Below are 16,103 nucleotides of genomic sequence, written 5' to 3' on the forward strand. Positions count from 1 at the left end.
CAAGGAGACGAGCTCGTTCCCCATCTGGCGCTCATCTGTCGCTACCGTTGCTCGACGGAAGACGGCGGCGACTCGTCCCGGCGATTCCCCGTGGTCCTCGACGGCGGCAGCTAGGTCAGTCCTCTCACTCTCTCAGCCCGCCGCCCGTCTTGATGCAGGTGCTGCTGCTTGCCGCCGCTGGTCTGGTGTGCTTGTGCGCTACCGTCGCTCTGTTATGTCGCCGCTTCTTCTTCTTGCCGGTCCCTACTGCTGGTGTTGTTCGTGGCCGACCCGTGCTGCTGCTGTTGTTCGTGGCTCTTGTGTTACTGCTGCTTACTGGTGGTCGACGGAAGGTGCGGTGGAGGCGCTCGCAGCTGCCCGACTCCACTTGGGCGCCATCGTGTTCAGCCTTGGCGTGGATCTAGGCGCCGCCGTCTTTGCTGTTGCTCCTCGCCGCTGCACGTTGCTGCTACCCATCGGCTAGTTAGCGCCGGCCTTGCCCGTTGTGCATAGAGGAGCGTCGTCGTTGACTACCGTGCGAACAAGGGATGTGGATTGAGTTCGTCCCGTTGCGTGGAGTTCGTGGCAAACATGCACATAACTCATAAGGGTATACTTGTCCACTCTATTGTGCATATAATATGTTTATCATTTGCAATTATTATTTTTTATGTTATAAAGTGGCAAAAGATCAAATGGCAAACTAAAGAGTGGAAAAATATCAATTACAATTTAAGGAGTGGCAAATTGTTAAAGTCCAAAGTAAGTAGTGGTTGAAAATCAAATCCCCCAAATTGTACGTACGGCATGGGACAAAGCGAAGATAATGCGTATCGGGTCGTTTCTCTCTAAGCGTACACGGGCTTGCATACTTGGGACTGTGGTATTCTAAAGGGACCGAAAAAGAATTAATAAACTCAAAAAAGATTTAGAAAAATTGCAAAGGATACCTATGAATGCGGATTCCCAAGCACGGCAAAAGAAGACTCTTGTCCTTATTGAAAATCTATTGGAACAAGAGGAGATCTACTGGTTACAACGGGTCATGCAAACTGGCTATTGCATGGTGACCACAACACATTTTTTCCGTAATGCGACAACGACTAGAAAGAAAAGAAATGAGATCAAAAAATTGCTTGATGACAAAGGTGTGTGGCTGAAAGACACAAAGATGAAGAATCACATTATGGGGTACTTTTCTAACCTTTTTACCTCAAAAGTTACCTAACTGAACCCGGAGGTTGTATCTCTTGTCCAAAGGAAAGTGACAGATAAAATGAGTAATGCTCTCCTCGCCCCCTATACGGCAAAGGAGGTTCGGAAGACCCTATTTGATATTGGTGATTTAAAAGCGCCGGGTCCAAATGGCCTACATGTTATTTTTTATAAAAGATTCTGGTCTATATTGGGTCGTTGGGGAATGACCTGACCGAAGAGGTACTCCAGGCGGTGAATACCCGCTCTATACATGATGGGTGGAATGACACTGCAATTGTAATGAAGCCAAAGGTTAACTCTCCGGAAAAGGCAACTCAGAGTTTAGATCAGTCACTTTGTGCAATGTGGTGTATAAGGTTATTTCAAAAATGATTGTTGCTCGTGTGAAGACAATCCTATCAAATATTATCAGCCCAACTCAGAGTGCGTTTGTGCCTGGAAAAATGATTACAAATATCCTATTGGCATATGAGTGTTTCCATACAATAAAAAATGGTTGGTAAAGAGGGTTGTGTGCCATCAAACTGGACATGCATAAAGAATATGACCGAGTTGAGTGACCTATTTTGAAGGAAATTATTTTGAGACTAGGTTTCCAAGATGGCTGGATTAATTTAATTATACAATATGTATCCTCTGTGGAGTACCAGGTTTGTTTAATATGGAAGAAACGTGCAGTTTCAAACCTACTAGAGGATTGAGACAGGAAGATCCTCTCTCCCCATACGTATTCTTGTTATGTACAGAGGGACTGACTGTTGTCTTGGCTAATGTGAAGGAGAATGGAAGTATTTTAAAGGTTAGCAGAGATGGGTATGCCCCATCAATTTCAAATCTCTTCTTTGCTGGTGACTCTTTGATCCTTATGCAAGATAATTCTATGAATGTGGAGGCGTTAAAATCAAATTTGGATTCTTATTGTGCCACCGCGGGGTAAATGGTGAGCACTGAAAGTTCTAGTATATTTAGTCTCGATACAAAAGTAGAAGACAAGGCGCAAATTTGTACTATCCTAAATATTACGACTGAAATCCGCAATCACAAATATTTGGATTTACCTGCATAGGTGGGTATGGATAAAAGTGATTTTTTCCAATTCTTGATTGATCAAATTATTATGAAAATTAGTGGATGGAAATAAAAACTGCTATCAGCCGAAAGGAAATTTTACTCAAAATAGTTGTACAAGCTATCACAACTTATGCCATGTCCGTCTTTAAAATTCCTAAAATATCGCAAAGGAATCATTGAGGTGATATCACAATTTTGGTGGAGTGATAAAGACAATCATAAGAGACTGCATTGGATGGCGTGGTGGAAGATGTGTGTCTCAAAAGACCAAGGAGGTATGTGCTTCTGAGATATACACTATTTCAATCTGGCTTTGTTAGCCAGCTAAGCATGGCGTTTTCTTGATAATCCTGATTTCTTACGTGACACTATCTTAAGATCTAAATATTTTCCGAGTGGCAATTTAATGAATGCAAGTCTAAAAACGATTTCCTATTTTACTTGGCAAAGCATTGTGGCGGGAGTTAATTCTCTCCAAAATGGTTATATCTAGCGAGTTGGAAATGGACAAAATATTGATATTTAGAGAGATGAATGGATCCCGAATTGTGAGAATAGGAAAATTACTACTCCTGGAAGAGGTCATCTTCTGTCAAAGGTTGTTGATCTTATTAATCCATTCACAAATTTTTGGGATGAATATTTGGTGAGACAAATGTTGTGACCAATTGATGCTCAGAGGGTGCTCGTGATTCCCCTCCTTGTGCATAATATGACATATTTCATTTCTTTATACAAAAAATGGATTGTTCACTATTTGATCGGCTTATTTGCAGGAATGGAACCAACAACATGGGAGGAAACTGCAATACACAAATGGTATGGGTAGAATCCATGTCAATCCTATTTGGGGTAAGATTTGGAAATTATCTTATCCGGCAAAGGTGAGAATTTTCATTTCGCTTACATTGCATAGAACCCTGCTATGCTCGGTTTACGCTTGCTAATAGACATATGAGAGTTTCACCCATCTGCCTGTCATGTTTGAATGGGCCAGAAGATACAAAACATGTGTTGTTTCTATGTCAGAAGGTGAAAGAGGTTTGGGAGAAGCTGGGATTGCATGAGGCCATTAGTAAATCTTATGCTATTGATCATATGGGAGAGGCACTACTTGAGTTCTTACTTCTTATGCCAAATCAAGATCTATCTATATTGGGCCTCCAGAATGCATGTGAATTGATTAGTATAATAGCTTGGTATTTATGGTGGGATAGACGTAAGCTGGTTCATGAAGGAAAGTCTCAAGATGTGTACCAAACTTTGATGGGGGCTCATGCTATAATGGCAAACTATGATAATGCCAACTCCCCGAATGCAACAAATAGAATGGGGGGTGGAGAAGACCTCCTATGGGTTTGTGAAGCTGAATGTTGATGCTTCTTTTGACCATGATCTCCTTAGGGGGACAGCTGGGGTTGTCCTCATAAATGACAAAGGAAGGTGAAAGGATCGATATAGTTGACTAGAGGGGGGTGAATAGGCAACTAACAATTTTTAGCTTTTCTTTATCAAATTAAACTTTGCATCAAAGTAGGTTGTCTAGACGTGCAACTAGGTGAGCAACCTATATGATGCAACAACAACAAGCACACAAGCAAGCAAGGGAAATAACACAAATAAGCTTGCACAAGTAAAGGTACGAGATAACCAAGAGTGGAGCCGGTGAAGACGATGATGTGTTACCGAAGTTCATTCCTTTTGAGGGGAAGTGCGTCTCCGTTGGAGCGGTGTGGAGGCACACTGCTCCCCAATAAGCCACTAGGGCCACCGTATTCTCCTCATGCCCTCACACAACGCGAGATGCCGTGATTCCACTATTGGTGCCCTTGGAGGCGGCGACCGGACCTTTACAAACAAGGTTGGGGCAATCTCCACAACTTAATCGGAGGCTCCCAACAACACCACGAAGTTTCACCATAATGTAATATGGCTCCGCGGTGACCTCAACCGTCTAGGGTGCTCAAACACCCAAGAGTAACAAGATCCGCAAGAGATTAGTGGGGGGAATCAAATTTCTCTTGGTGGAAGTGTAGATCGAGGCCTCCTCAACCAATCCCTAGGAAATCAACAAGTTTGATTGGCTAGGAAGAGAGATCGGGCAAAAATGGAGCTTGGAGCAACAATGGAGCTTAGGGTTGGAAGAGGTAGTCAACTCGGAGAAGAAGACACCCCTTTATATAGTGGAGTGACAAATCCAACCGTTATCCACTTAACCAACCCGCGACTTGCGGTACTACCGCACCAACCAAGCGGTACCACCGCAAGGGCTCACGGTACTACCGTAGCGAGCCGCGGTACTACCGTGGCCATGGAAGGAGCTAGCCCAGGCCTGTAGCAACAAAGCTGGGGTGGTACTGCCGCTCGCGCGGTACTATCGCACCCCCTTGCGGTACTACCACAAGGCAGGATTGGACCAGCCTGGGAAGGGCGCGGACAAATAAAGAAATGTCCATGGTAACTTCCGCTATTTTTCAAACAGTGCAAAAATCCGACACGGTACTACCGCTCAAGGCACGCGGTACTACCGCGCAAGGAGCGGATGTAAAAAATTACATCCGCCCCTACTTCCGCTTATGATGTTGTGCCGGACCAGGACTCACGGTACTACGGCTCCCAAGGAGCGGTACTACCGCAAAGGCCTGCGGTACTACCGCTTCGGAGAGCAGTATGTAACACCCTCGATGCGACTATAGCTCCCACGAGTCGAGGCACGACTTAGAGACATAATCGCATTGAAGGCATATGTCGCAAGTTAGGCAATCTTCACAACATCCCATGTAATATGATAATAAAAGGGGAGATAACATAGTTGGCTTACACTCGCCACGTCAATCAAGTACATAAATAACATTACAACATCCAAACACTCATGGCCCGACTACGGCGCCAAAATAAAAGAGAACCCAACAAGCGACACGGTCCCGTTCACCCCCAACTGGGCACCACTACTGATCATCGGGAAAGGAAACATAGTAACGTTGAGAGTCTTCGTCGAACTCCCACTTGAGCTCATATGCATCTCCTGGAGCGGAATCATCAGGCCCTACATCTGGTGTAATAGTAATCTGTGAGCCACAGGGACTCAGCAATCTCGCACCCTCGCGATCAAGACTATTTAAGCTTATAGGTAAGGCAAGGTAAAATATGAGTGGAGCTGCAGCAAGCGACTAGCAAGTATGGTGGCTAACTTATTCGCAAAAGAGAGCAAGAAGAGGAGGCAAAGCGCGAGCGAGAAACTAGCGAGAAACCTGCGCAAACATTACTCCAACACCGTGTCCACTTCCCGGACTCCGCCGAGAAGAGGCCATCACGGTAACACACTCAGTTGATTCATTTTAATTAATTAAGGTTCAAGTTTTCTACAACCGGACATTAACAAATTCCCATCTGCCCATAACCGCGGGCACGGCTTTCGAAAGTTCAATCCCTGCAGGGGAGTCCCAACTTAGCCCATGACAAGCTCTCACGGTCAACGAAGGAATAGACCTCCTCCCAAGACGTTCCGATCAGACTCGGTATCTCGGTTACTCAAGACAACTCCGACAATGGTAAAACAAGTCCAGCAACACCGCCTGCTGTGCCGACAAATCCCGATAGGAGCTGCACATATCTCATTCTCAGGGCACACCGGATAAGCTAAGCGTACGGGAGCCAACGTAACCCAAGTTGCCAAGGGACGGCCCCGCACGGTGCTCTAGGTTGGACCAACACTCAGAGGAGCACTGACCCGGGGGGGTTAAAAATAAGATGACCCTTGAGTCCGCGAAACCCAAGGGAAAAGGCTAGGTGGCAAATGGTAAAACCAAGGTTGGGCATTGCCGGAGAAGTTTTATTCAAGGCAGACTGTCAAGGGGTTCCCATTATAACCCAACCGCGTAAGGAACGCAAAATCCGGGAACATAATACCGATATGACGGAAACTAGGGCGGCAAGAGTGGAACAAAACACTAGGCGAGAGGCTGAGCCTTCCACCCTTTACCAAGTATATAGATGCATTAAGATAACAAAGTAATATAATGATATCCCAACAAGTAAATAAATGTTCCAACAAGGAACAGCCTCCAATCTTCACCTGCAACTAGCAACGCTATAAGAGGGGCTGAGCAAAGCGGTAACATAGCCAATCAACGGTTTGCTAGGACATGGTGGGTTAGAGGTTTGACATGGCAATTTGGGAGGCTTGCAAGCAAGTGGTAGGCATCGTAGCATTGGCATAGCAAAAGAGCGAGCAAACTAGCATAGCAAAGATAGTAGTGATTTCGAGGGTATGATCATCTTGCCTGCATAGTTGTCAGAGTTGACTGGATCCTCGAAAGCAAACTCAACGGGCTCCTCGTTAGCGAACTCGTCTCCCGGCTCTACCCAAACAAGACAAACAAGCAACAAGGATACAATCAACCACGTGCAAACTCAAACAACACGATGCAAAGATGATATGCTATGCGGGATGCGATGCGGGATGCAAAATGCAAGATATGACAGGAAATGCATGAACCTGGCCTCAACTTGGAATTCCAAGTGTGCCACTGGAAAGATGAGATGAAATCGCTTGAAAACGATATAAAGAACGCCGGAATCTGAGTTACGGTTTGGAAATGGCAAGCGATTCAAAAATGACACCGGTTTGCAATTTACAGCAAGTAGGCATCTAAATGCAATGAGATGAACATGCTACAACACCTAAACATGACAACAAAATACATGGCAGGGATGCACACAAGATGCTTAACAAAAGTCTAGCACTGAGCCACGGCCAATTCATCCATTAACAGGTTCAAACAAGCATGGCAAAAATGCAAATGGCAAACAGATCTCAGACTTAGTGAAATTAACACTTGTTTGGAATTTCAGATCAGGTAGCCCTCTTCGGAGCAACAAAACTACCTTCTACAGGACCTAAACATGGCAAAGTAAAGCATGGCATGGAGCTACTCAAAGAGCTTAACAAAAGTCCCTTAGTGACCTTGAGCCAAAAGGGATCAGAAAATACAATTGCAAGCATGTGAACATAGCAAAAACATAATCAGTTTTCAGACTTAGTGAAAAACTGACACATGCTGAAACAGATCTCAAGTAGGCATGTTTACGAGCTCGATGCACTCACTACGGTGCAAGTCATGACAAGATAAGCATACACCCATCAAGAAGGAACAAAATTCAAGCTAGACATGGCAAGGACAAAAGCATAGCATGCACGGATCAACTACAACATCACCGGCAAAATTGCAAACAAGTTGACAATCCGCCCAGATTCACAAAGTAGCTAAAGTAGAGCTCGATTGACTCAAGCTAGGGTGCTCCATAATTATAAACAAAGACATGGATGGATATAGCACTACAAGATTAATAAAACATCCTTACTGATCATCCTCAAAAGAGGCACGGATCAGTAGGAAACAACATGAACATATGACAACATGAGATAAACAGCGCCAGGACTTGGTGAAATTACTAAGTCCCTGAAAACATAATTAGCAAGTGCACCACTTTGCAAGTTTGCACAAGTCACCACACTCATCACAAAAATACATGGGTTGCACCTCTGGAAAGATGACACAACCCTTAACAAAGCACATGTAGAACTCACGGGCATAGCATGCACACAATAATCATGGCAAAAATGACAAAAGTGCTAAACGGAGTAGCAGATCTGACAATTTACTCAAGTAGTCCTCTTCTAATGGCATTTCGGGCATCAAGATGAGCTCCAATGAAAATGATGTAATGGAATGAAATGATTTACTCTCTGAGATGAACATTTTGATATGCTATATGCATGAATCGGAGCTACGGATGCAAAGTTACGGAGCCGCGAACATGTGCACATGGACTGAGAATTTCGGGACTTGGAGAAAAAAATGAACCTCTAGGATTACTGTTCACGCCAGATCTAGATCGGGGCACGGAAATCGAGGAACGCCGGAGCTCTCACCGGAGTAGAGGCTCGAGGTCGTCAGAGTACGGCCGGAGGAGAGGAAGGGCTCGCCGGCCCCGAGCGAGGACGAAGGCAGCGGGGCTCCCACGACGCGGGGCGCCGGCGGCTGGCGACGGCCGGAGCGGGCGGGGCCGGTGCGGTCGGTGGCCGGGCCGGCGGGCAGGCGGCGGGCGGCGGCGCGCGCGTGCCGGCCAGGCGGCGGCGGCCGAGGGAGAGACGAGGAGGCGCGGGGCGCGGCGCTCTGGCCCGAGCGGCGGAAGAGGAGGGCCCGCTCCGGGCCTGGCGGGCCGGCGGGAGTGGCGGCGGCGGGCGATGTGGGCGCGCCCGGGCGGACGAATCCCGGGGCGCCACGTGGCGGCAGAGAGGCGGGCCGGACAATGTCCGTCGGCAGGTTTTCGTCCGGCGCGGCGCGGGGACGATTTCTAGGGTTTCGGAGGTAGGAGGAGATCCGAAAATCGGGGGGGGGGTGTTTAAATAGGCATAGAGGGAGCTAGGAGAGTCCAAATGAGGTGCGGTTTTCGGCCACGCGATCGTGATCGAACTCTCTAGATGATGGATCAGAGTTTGGTGGGTTTTGGGCCAAATTGGAGGGGTGTTGGGCTGCAACACACACGAGGCCTTTTCGGTCCCTCTGTTAACCGTTGGAGTACCAAACGAAGTCCAAATGGTACGAAACTTGACAGGTGGTCTACCGGTAGTAAACCAAGGCTGCTTGGCAAGTCTCGGTCCAATCCGGAAATATTTAATCCCCACACATGAAAGAAAGCTAGAAATGACCACCGGAGGAGAACGAAGCGCCGGAATGCAAAACGGACAACGGGGAAAATGCTCGAATGCATGAGATGAACACGTATGCAAATGCAATGCACATGATGACATGATATGAGATGCATGACAACAACAATAACACACGGAGACAAAGACCCGAACCCGAGGAAATAAAATAACTTAACGCCGGAAACGGCAAGAGTTGGAGTACAAATTAGGAAAGTTACATCCGGGGTGTTACACAGTACTACCGCAAGCCCCAGAACAACAACACTAGGAATTCTTCTCTTTGCACAAACACGAAGAAACAGAGGATGCTCCAGAGTGCTAAGGGAAAGGCGGTGCAAAGAGGAGTAAACGTGTACGTGACGATTCCACCCAAACCTTTCCAAAGCGGACCCCCTCTTAATAGTACGGCTTTCCTACGAGTCAAATGCACCGAAAAAGGAACGTAGAAAAACGCCGTCTTCAATAATCTTCGAGGGGCTCCAAACCGTCTTGTGCCTAGTAATGAAATATCTGAAATACTCGAGGCACACGATTAGTCCACAAATGCATTGTCATCAATCACCAAAACACCTTAGGGATAAATATGCCCTTACAATCTCCCCCTTTTTGGTGGATTGATGACAATACGGGATTTGCACAAGGGAGAAAGTATAGAACATGAGCAAACCATACATCTCTAAAATATAGATGGGCTCCCCCTAGATGTGTGCTATTTAGGTAAGTGCTTTGGACTGCACGGCACACATACTAGGATCAACACTCCCCCTATATTTTATAGACATGGCATATCTTGCAATAATAATGCTAACACTAAGCAAGATAGTAAATAAGAGCATAAACTAAGTAGCACAATATATCATAAGCTCAAGAAAGTGCAATAGATAGAGTGCATATGTCTTACACCATATGATAGATAAGTCTCACAAGCTCAAACAAACTCAAACCAAACCAAAGTAGACAAGGTTCAATGGAACAAACACAAGCGAAGCAAACACGACACGACTCGGCAAATCCCTGCACTCTCTCCCCCTTTGGCATCAAGACGCCAAAAAAGGCAGAGAGGACACCTACAACACAATTGGTGGCTCAAGCGGAGTACACTACAAAAAAATACACTTCCGTGATGATACGTGTTTGTCACAGTAGGTCACGTTTTTTGTCATGCACGTACATCCATGACAAAATTATGACAGAATCAAGATAGTCATACCTATGCTGTCGTAGAAGTGTTCTATGACATTACCAAAATTATCATCGCGGAAGTGTCCACTTCCATGATGATAAATCGTGCGTCACAGAAGTGCTTTCGTCAAGGGTGACCGACATGTGGCATCCACCGTAACGGAATGTCGTTAAGCTATCGGGTCGGGTTTTGGATCCGATAACCCGTTAACAGCCCCGACCAACGGGAAATTTCCACGTGTAAAATTCTTATTGGCTGGACGAAACACGTGTCAGCTCGTCAGTGGGTCAGATAGGCGCCTATGATACGTCGACACGTGGCACGGCCCAACAGAGGCCCATTCCTGTGAAAAGGCCGACCCGTTTGACTTGGTCAAAAGGTGGCGGGCCGGCCCATGTAAAGCCTGTTAACGGCTTGTTCGCATATAGCCCATTTACAGCCCGCTAACCCAAGGCCCGTTACACCCTATCCGAATTAGGTCTAGTAGCGTCATCTGGGCCACCCAATATGATTCCAGCCCGTTTTCACTTCTGGCCCATGTATGGCCCATGACGTCTTTCAGCCCACATGAGGCCCTATGTAACTCTTGGCCTATTAACGACCCGTGGTGAAACTGACCTGTAATGAACAGTGTATCACTTTACACCCATTAACGGCCCATGGTGAAACTGGCCCGTAATGAACAGTGTATCACTTTATACCCATTAACGGCCCGTTATTCCGTTGGGCCGTTTCCAGCCCATGTTATCTTTCGGCCTTCTTAGAGCCCATTTATTCTTGGGCTCATTTCTAGCATTCGTTTACTTACAGCCCGTTACTGTCATTTTCTGCTTGTGGGCCAAATTCAGCCCATGGTTACAGTTGGCCCGTTTGTGGTCCGTTAATACGTTGGGCCATTTTCATAGCGTCATCAAATACGGCCTATTAACGATGGCCCGTTATGGTCGGCCCATGAACGGACGATTCCAACTCTAGCCCGTTTATGGCCATAATGCGGCATGTTTTTGGCCCATGTTTGGCCATCGATCATACTGCCCGTATAAGGCCCATTGATGATACGGCCCGTAAAAGGCCCATTGTTTCTACGGCCCGTAGAAGGCCCATTGTTTCTACGGCCCGTAGAAGGCCCACTGTTTCTACGGCCCGTAGGAGGCCCAGTGTCACTACAATAAATATTAGCCCATGGTTATTGTGGCCTAGTTTTAAAAAATAGGTTATTGCAGCCACTAGCAAACCGTGAAAAAAGAACTGCAATGACTAGAAGCAAACAAATAAACAAGACAATAAGGAAATAAATAAGCAAGCAACTTACGCTAGGGTATCACGGCTATCACAAATATTACATTCACTGGGCATCAAAGTTCACCACCAGTGCAAATAAATGCGCCAACAAAAGAATATACAAAACTGAGAGCACTTCAGAAGGCACTAGGCCTAGCCAGGTCACCCCCCCCAAACAGCTGAAGAAGCTGAGTAGACCTTAGTTGTGTCAACGATAGATGCATCAACACTAGATTTAAGGCATGATGGTGCGCACGGCAGTCCTCTGACATCTTCATTGCATCTTTAACTTCAAGTCAGAGCTGAGCTGAAGCAAGCCTTCTCGCTTTAAGTTGAGACTGAAGAAGTCGAACTGATTGAGGCAGCGACTGCACAGAGGTTGTCTCACACCTGCTGGTGAGTAGCTTCAACTCACTGTCTTCATCAAGACATGACCTTGGGGTCATCTCGCTGTCCTCAAGATGGTTTGGCTCACTATCTTCTCTAAAGTTCTGCCTGGCGTAAGAGATACGAGTCTGAAAGAGAAACAAGGAGACACGTAACAGGTTTCACAATTATATAAGCAAATAAATGGATCTTTTCTGCATAAGGAACATGTTTTTACAACTACAATTTGAAACTGGTAGTTGTTGCAAACATCCAATCAGATGTAGATAGCAAAGCAAACAACAGTGGAGGAAATGATGCATATCCAAATCTATACTAGAACAAAGTTTGAAGGCTTGAGAAGGATGAACTTACATTACATGTTAACACGGGATGGACAAAGCCCTTCTCCATGTTGATGGAAGGATAATTCAATAAATTCCCCAAAGAAAATTCTTTATAAGCGTTGCCATTATTCTACATTTTGCAAAGAGTAAATATAGATCAAATAGTATTGGAAGAAACAGAGGATAATGAAGCTCGTGTGCAGACTGATGATACATAATCAAATAGCAATTAATTAAGTACAGCGTTACAAGGCAAAAGGGAGAGAGGTACTGGCAAGAGCAATGCAGAGCCCATTATTGTTTTGAGATCGTATGATCCTAAGGAGATTCATCTGAAATTAGTTTTCATACAAGAGAGAAGGTAAGGCACAAGCAGAAATTTAGGAGTTCAAATTTTGAATTGATATCATAGACAGTACCTGACGTTGGGCTCCCAACAGTTCTAATAGGGGTTTGGCCACTGGAGTAGGGGTAAAGTGTGGTACAGTTGGGCCTGTGTTTTCTGTGGCTGCTGATCTATCTGATTTAACAGGTATCACTACCTTTTCCAAATACCTAGTTTGTACTCCTTGACGACCTGCACTCATCCTCTTCCTTTTGGACACCTATTACGAAATAACAACATTTGTCTGGAAAAACATAGTGTGACGACACATGGAATAGGTACAGAAAATGGATAGGTATGGCATATACTCATATATGATGCTTAAACTAAGCAGATGGTGTAACAAAGTAGAAGTAATGCAAGAGATCAGAAGCAAAATATGTGCGACCAATACAACTTTGCAAAGTTACAGCAAGCACCTTGATGGGTGAATAAGATAGGCCATCCTCCACCATGTCGAGTTTGTTATGTTAGGCAGTGGATCATTCCGCAATATTCCTCTCGTGCGCCCATTCTCATATTCATTTTGATAATGTTCAATATCTGACATGCATGAACATAAATAAAAGTGAGTTTTTCTTTGTAATGCAGAAGTGATTCTAATCCAATACTGCCTCCCTGTAAACCCCTTTGTGCTATCTCTGCAATTCTTTTAAAAGATGCCATGCATGCTGTAATTTGTTGTGTGCATTAATATAATGTGGCCTACTACTCAAAATATGAGAGCTCCAGAAGTGATGACACTTCATAGATGATAGCTTCAACATATAGTAAAGAAGAACAAGTCGACCTGACCTGACAGATTCAAAATATACTAAGGGAGAACAACTCGACCTGACCAGTCGACCACAAGAGAAGAGTATCATCTTAAAGAAGAGCAGAAGAGCAAGCAGATTGAAGATATTACAAGTCTTTTAATACAATGTCGGATGGCCACCCATGATGAACCAGAGCGCACAGAGAAATACTATTCTTTCTGGTCTCTCCATATGTGGCTCACATGCATTTCGAAGCTAAAGTAGGAACATTTAGCTAACCAATTAAACATCTCTCAGTTTTACTAATATCAGCAATAATATCATATATGAATTTGTACAACTAAGCTTGTTTAGCTCGATGGGTGGAGCAGTGCTATTATGACACGAACCACATAGGCTGATTGTGGTCATCATAAAATGGGGAAAACATAAGCATGATGAGTATAGTGTTGACCGTGGCAGTGGGATGGCAAATCTGAAGCTGCAAACCGCGCAAAGGGTAGTTAGCAACCAATATTTGCTTTGAAATAACAACTAAGATTTGGTATGGACAAGAAAGTACGGTCAACAAGTGACAAAGAAATGCAATTATGCTGTCTCTCTATATGTCGCGACATGCATTTGGAAACTCAAGTGGGACCTTTAGCTAACCAATTAAATGTGTCGGTTAACTAATATCAGTATCATATCACAATCATATTTGAACAACTAAGCTTTTGAATTCTGAGTGTTGTGTTGTTTAGCTTGAAGGGTGGAGTAATGCTAGTACGACAGAAAGCACCTACGCAGATCATAGTAGAGTAGATAAAAGGGGAAAACCCTAAGCATCAAGAGAAAAATCAGGAAAGTGGAACTAGCTGGACCAGTGGGTGGCGCACATGCTTTTCGAAACGAATATAGGAACATTAGGTGACCAATTAAACGTTCTCTGTTTTAGTGATATGAGCATCATATCAGATTCGTATTTCAACACGTAAGCTTTGGGTTGAGGTCTTGAGGAGCAGTGCTAGCACGACACGAAGCACCTACGATGATGGTAGTGAATATAAAGTGGGAAACCATAAGCTTTACGAGTATAGTGCCCATGCCATGGCGGATCTGAAGGTGCAAACCGGACAAAGCTACTTCGCAACCAATGTTTGCTTTCAACTAGCCACTACGATTTGGTACGGACAAGAAAAGTACAGTAAACAAATTACGATCTATTTTCCGGGTGAGATCAATAACTTAAGCACATATGGAAGAGTACCACCTCTCTTGAGACGCCATGTAGGCCTATGCTGATACGTTGAGGGTGCTACAGGTGCGATGGCTGTCGGTGGCGGGGAAGAAGACTTTAGACGGCAGACGGACGGGTCAGGGGATATATCCTGTTGCCATGGATGAGGCGGTCGTAGGAGCGGCAACGACAAGGTGGACGACGGCGCTGATGAAGTGAGAGGAGGCGGTGAAAGGGTCCTGGTCCAGCGCCGTGGATGAGAGACGTCCATCTCTTGCAGTGGACGACGGGGTAGGGGTAGCGGCTCCGGCAAGGTGGAGGATGGGGTGGCGGACGGAGGAGGCTGGCCGCAGTGCGGAGGTTGTCGTGCCGCCGACGGTGTATGAATGGGGAAATGGAGGGGAGGGGGGGATCTCAAACTTTGGGACGCGCTTCTCTGAAATGGGGGAAAGTTACGAACTTATCCCTCGTTTAAAATTTCAGACATCGCGTCGGTTGGGGATAGGATGATAATCTCGCATCTCCCAAATATTTGCCGGTAACTATTTCGGGCGAGGAGAGGGTGTTTTGCCGCCCACGGTTGGCGCCCACGGTGTATGAACGGGGCTGACAGGTAAGGCGGTTGTGTCACGTCTGATGGAAGTTACACATCTGCCCCTATTTAAAATATTAGCCTACATCGATTTCGGGCGAGGAGAGGGTGTTTTGCCACCCACGGTTGGCGCCCACGGTGTATGAACGGGGCTGACAGGTAGGGCGGTTGTGTCACGTCTGATGGAAGTTACACATCTGCCCCTATTTAAAATATAAGCCTACATCGATTTCGGACGAGGAGAGTTTGTTTTGCCGCCCACCGTGTATGAATGGGGAAATGGAGGAAGAGACACATGTCTTTCGGACGAGCTTGAATCAAATGTGTTTTGCCGCCCACGTTTGGCGCCCACCATGTCTGAATGGGCTCAGAGGCCGTCGTGTCACGTCTGATTGAAGTTACTAGTCTACCCCTATCGACAACAGTGTAAATCCTGTCGATAAGGATGTCAAGTGTCAGGGGTAGACAGTAATTTCCATCTCGCAAACACTTGCTTCGAGCAGCCCACAAATTATAGTGGGTGTTTAGCCGCTTCATTCAAAACTTGGGAGAATTAGCATTCACGTTTGCCCTGGGACCTGGCAAACTAAATTCAAATCCAATTTGTATTCGATTACGAATATCCACAGATAATTATACGTTTTGTTATTTATTTCTTCAAAACCACAACAAAGATTTATTCCACCTTTATATATGATTATGATTTAGAAATGCCGTGATCTTCGAATTTAGTAGGTTGGATACACTCTGAGTCAAACAGTTATTTCATACAATACAATATGCTCACACGACAAACAGTTCACCTTATGTCAATCATACAAGTACTGAGGATTACCTCGCCTAAAAAATTCGGATCATTACAACACATGGACAACATAGGGGGTCTTGCAACATAATCCATTCAGAGACATGACACAACATGCAAGTACAATAATCTAATGAAAATTTCAACTGGTATCTAAAGAAGAACCGAGATTATCTTGGGCTTC

The sequence above is a fragment of the Triticum aestivum genome, chromosome 5A (assembly GCF_018294505.1).
Source record: "Triticum aestivum cultivar Chinese Spring chromosome 5A, IWGSC CS RefSeq v2.1, whole genome shotgun sequence".
In the NCBI taxonomy this organism is placed as follows: Eukaryota; Viridiplantae; Streptophyta; class Magnoliopsida; order Poales; family Poaceae; genus Triticum; species Triticum aestivum.